This window comes from Lampetra fluviatilis, chromosome 41, assembly GCF_964198595.1.
Source record: "Lampetra fluviatilis chromosome 41, kcLamFluv1.1, whole genome shotgun sequence".
Classification (NCBI taxonomy): domain Eukaryota; kingdom Metazoa; phylum Chordata; class Hyperoartia; order Petromyzontiformes; family Petromyzontidae; genus Lampetra; species Lampetra fluviatilis.
Window position 1 is genome coordinate 6,478,836 of NC_136315.1, and position 5,466 is coordinate 6,484,301.

The window sequence follows — 5,466 nt, forward strand, 5'->3', positions numbered from 1 at the left end:
GACTATAACGTTTGCTGGAATTTGTTTGATTGCTGCGTCTTATTAAACCACCCATGTTCATCCCCATAACCTTCGGAACACTGCAATCACCACATCGCACCACCCCACACATAAACCCACCAAACACCCTAGTTTGTCCAGGATGGTTCCTGGTGCGTTGTTTGGCCCATTACAGGGCCGTTTGTCGTGGCTTGTGTTGTTGCTCTGCATGATGGCATTTCGTCGTGATTTCTGACTTAACAGAGTGGGCTATATTCTTGGTTCTTTCGGTAAAGTCACGTAGAAAGGAAATAATAAAATAATACAAATATTAAAACAATAAAAATTCTCACGACGTTTCGACTGCAACACAAGCAATCATCAGGTGTGAAATCCACAGCAAGAAAATTTGAAAAAAGTGGCGGTTTTTCTTAACGTGGGCCATGTGAAGGCTGCTCTCTTTCACTCAACCTTACCAAACGTCCTAGGTTTGGCCAGAATGCTAGCCTTTCACGACCACCTGAAAAAGGTAGCTGCCAGGACCAAATGGGTGAACCTGGTCCAGAAACTGGCAAGCACAAGATGTGGAGCATCGGCACCCTCACTGCTGCGGACATCAGCGATGGTCCATGTGTCCTCTGTAGTCGAGTACTGTGCACCGGTATGGATCAGAAGTAGTCGCCATTCGACTTGTTGATGTCCAACTGAACACTGCAATGTGGTGTATCACTGGAACCCTCAAGTCGATTGGTTGCCCGTGTTGTTACAAATCTCTGTTGACCCATTCGCCACAACGCTGCAACCCTCTGGTAAGTCGTGTAAATCTAGAAAAAATTAACCCGTAAAAACAAAGTTTTTCACTCTAAATCCTTTATATGCGTGGTGGCTAGAGTCCTCTCGTCCTCTGGCTTGAGATGGCTGCCACCTATGGATCAGATGATTGTCTGCCAGCATTAAGCAATTGGTAATTAAATATTTTTTAAAAAATTCCCTAAACAGTGTAAAATTTTGGAAAAAAATGTTCACGAAAATTAATTGTCAAGCACAACGAGTCTGTGTGCAAAATGTCAGCTCGATTGGATCACGGGAAGTGGGTTAAAAAACGACCGAAAGATTTGCACGGTCGCAAGCAAGCAAGTGAACTTAATATAAAGGATTTAAAAATGCGAGTTGAACCCCAATGAAGTTTGGAGAGCTGAGTGGAGTTAATAAGTAATATTAAAAACAAACTTTTTAAAACACGCTTTTATGAAATGTAGTAGAACTCCACGACTCCAGGAAGTGGTCCCGAAGCTGGCCATAACGTAAGGGACCATGGCCAATTACAGCCAACGTCATTTGAGCGTGGACAATTAGACCCAAGCCGAAACATAACAAAGAAAAGAATGCTTAAAATATATTTTTTATTTTCTATGATAGAATATAGTATTGTCATCAGTATGACCTAAGTATACCAAGTTTGCTGTCGATACCACATTGGAAAGTGGGTTAAACTTGAGTTACAAGTTTTGAGGATACAACGACAACAACAACAGACCGAGTGAGTTAAAAGAAAGCGTGTAAAAAGAACTCGCAAACAAAACACCGCCTTGTTGTGAAAGACCCAACGCAGAAAATCCATTGTTTTTGATCTACCACGAAGCTCATGGCCCGCCATAAACCGAATCCACTGCACAAACCATGGCAGCAGATGCGGATACCTGATGCACAAATGGAAAGTGAAAAACTTTACATTGGTGTGCGACTGTGATCATCCAGAACGGACCGTAACAACGTATAACGACGCAATCAATGCCAGATCCACAAACATACGAAGGAACAGAGGTCGCAAACGGGTTTTGATTCCTTACCCGTACCCAGCCGCACCAGGGTCGCAAATGGGTACCCGTACCTGTACCCGGCCGGGTACGGGTACCCGTTCCCTACCCGTACCCTACCCGAAATGAGTGACAAACGGTTACTCACCAGTGACTCACGGCCTACCCATACCCGTACCCGGCCGCACCAGGGTGGCAAACGGGTACCCGTACCCGTACCTGGCCGGGTACGGGTAGCCGGGTATCGGGTAGGGTACGGGTATCGGGTACCCGGTTGCGACCTCTGCGAAGGAGACATCACAGCGATAAAGTCCGGTGCTTCTGGCGCGATTGTCTGCCTTGGCCACCTGGATGTGAAATTGCAATCGTTGCTCTACATCTACATCAGCAGCCAAACGACAGCAGAAGAAGCGAAGTGGTTTTATGAACGCTGCGTCGGCTATCCCGTAGACCTCGTGTCCATCGGGACTTTGCCCCCACTAGAATATGTTCTGCCTGTGGTACCAGCATTGTATCAAGTACACGTCCTGATATATTATTCGCCTATTGACGTCCTTTAATGAGTCCTTAAAATCGTACCAATAAAATGACGTCGTTGTTTTATTCTCAAAACATTGTAACAATTGGACGTGATTTAATTTTTTATGGAATGTATTAGCACACGCTGTAACGGGCAATAAAGCATTTTAGTACCACCGTGTAAAGCATAGAGCTGGACACTGGCTCATTCATGGTTTAGGGCCACGTTATGGCCGCAGGGCTCCATTGATTCGAGCATCAATGTCTTATTCGGTCTCTCGGCTTGGCAGGTGGAACGGGGCCGTCCATAAATGACGTCACGCGATTTTGGACGATTTTGGACCCCCCCCCCCCCCTTCGTCACACGGCGTCACAAAAAGTCAGACCCCCCCCCCTCAAATATGACGTCACAAAGCTCTGCCCCCCCCCCCAAAAAATAAAACATGCTTCAAATCGCTTTAAACTATTGTCATTGTAGTGCGTATTTAATGTGGCGCTGCACTCTGATGTTGTAGGAGAAAACATATATTAAAAAGTCTATTTGATTAAGTAGAACGTGTTGTCTATATTTATTGAAAGTTGCGCATTTTGATGTGACGTCACATTTCTGGAACCCCCCCCCCCCCTCGTCACACATCGTCACAAATGTCTAACCCCCCCTCCCCCAGGTGCGTGACGTCATTTATGGACGGCCCCAACGCCGGCGAAAGTGTCCTTAAAATTCGCGTCGCAAAACGGAATACCGTATTTTAAAAAATCGATTCTTGAACCGACTATCAACCCTGATTGGTGACGGTTAACTTATCTGCAGCGGCAGCCAACGCCCTCACAACTTCTAGAAGATACAGGAATCCCCGTGCAAGTCGCCCATGCGTAATAGAACGCTTCATATTTTTAAATCCTTTATATTAAGTTCACTTGCTTGCTTGCTTGCGCGCTTACGACCGTGCAAATCTTTCGGTCGTTTTTTAACCCCACTTCCCGTGATCCAATCGAGCTGACATTTTGCACACAGACTCGTTGTGCCTGACAATTTATTTTCGTGAAAAAATTTTTCCCCAAAATTTTACACTTTTTAGGAAAGAAAAATTATATTTAATTACCAATTGCTTAATGGTGGCAGGCAATCATCTGACCCATAGGTGGCAGCCATCTCAAGCCAGAGGACGAAAGGACTCTAGCCGCCCGTTTCAAAGACCAATGTGGGCTGGGTTGTGGCCCATTGAACACGCATATAAAGGATTTATAGTGAAAAACTTTGTTTTTTACGGGTGAATTTTTTCCCGTCCAGCTGATGTCGCTGTTTACTCAAAAAGAGCTCAGCCGGAACGTCTGTCGCCTCTTTAGTGGAAGCTGGGGGGGGGGGGGGGTCAGACGACCGGCCATGAACAAGTGTTGGAAATTCCACGTTACTATGGCTGGAGGACGAGATTGCTCCGAGAACTCGCGCCGTATGTTTTAGAGGCATCGGTTTTACTGTGAAGGAAAGGGGCCGTCCATAAATTACGTCACGCACCTAGGGGGGGGGGGGTCAGACATTTGTGACGATGTGTGACGAGGGAGGAGGAGGTTTGAGAAATGTGACGTCACATCAAAATGCGCAACTTTAAATAAATATAGACAACACGTTCTACTTAATTAAATAGACTTTTAATAAATGTTTTTCTCCTACAACATCAGGTGCAGCGCCACATTAAATACGCACTACAATGACAATAGTTTAAAGCGATTTGAAGCATGCTTTATTTTTTTTTGGGTGGGGGGCGGCAGAGCTTTGTGACGTAATATTTGAAGGGGGGTCTGACTTTTTGTGACGCCGTGTGACTCGGGGGGGGGGGGGGGTCAAAAAATCGTCCAAAATCGCGTGACGTCATTTATGGACGGCCCCAAAGATGCAGTTCCCGCACCCCCCGATGAGCGCAGTTGGCTACGTTCAACTCACATACCGTACGAACATTATAATATAGTGATTTGGTTATATGAAAAACATACATTTGTATACAATTTACATGGGTTTTTAAATCACGAATTCTTAATCGGTGTGGTTGTAAAACGCAGGAACCGGAGAAACCCCACCACGCATGAGAATGTCACAATACTCCGCACAGATGGATTTAAGAATTAATTCAAGAATGGATGGAGGTGGGTGAGCGGTGGTTAGGAGAAAGAAGAGAGAGGGAGGGACGAGAGCGAGGGAGTGGCAGTTGTAGACATACGAAACGCCGCACAGATGGATTTAATAATCCATCCAATAAAGGATTGATGGCGTGGTGGAGGTGAGGGAGAGACGTGGGGTGGAGAGACCTGGGGTGGGGGGACGTGGGGTGGGGGGGAGACGTGGGGTGGGGGGAGACGTGGGGTGGGGGGAGACGTGGGGTGGAGGGGAGACGTGGAGGGGGGGGGAGACGTGGGTGGGGGGACGTGGGGTGGGGGGGAGACGTGGGGTGGGGGGAGACGTGGGGTGGGGGGAGACGTGGGGTGGAGGGGAGACGTGGAGGGGGGGGGGGGGACGTGGGGTGGGGGGAGACGTGGGGTGGGGGGAGACGTGGGGTGGAGGAGAGACGTGGGAGGGGGGGGGGGGAGACGTGGGGTGGGGGGAGACGTGGGGTGGGGGGGGGAGACGTGGGAGGGGGGGACGTGGGGTGGGGGGGAGACGTGGAGGGGAGACGTGGGGTGGGGGGGAGACGTGGGGTGGGGGGGGAGACGTGGGAGGGGAGACGTGGGGTGGGGGAGAGACGTGGGAGGGGGGGGGAGACGTGGGGTGGGGGGAGACGTGGGGTGGGGGAGAGACGTGGGAGGGGGGGGGAGACGTGGGGTGGGGGGAGACGTGGGGTGGGGGGGGGAGACGTGGGAGGGGAGACGTGGGATGGGAGACGTGGAGGGGTGGGGGGTGACGTGGGGTGGGGGGGGGAGACGTGGGAGGGGGGACGTGGGGTGGGGAGACGTGGGATGGGGGGGGGGGAGACGTGGGAGGGGGGGTAAGCGGCTCTGCCACAGATGGATGGAGGAGGGAGGGGGGGTCGGGTGACAGGACGGGATATGGAGGGAGGAGAGAGGGAGGAGAGGGAGGTGGGGGTGCAGGGCAGGTAGGATATGAAGGTGTGGTTGAAGGAAGGCCGTCCAGAGGACCAGGTGGGTGGGTTGCCACGTA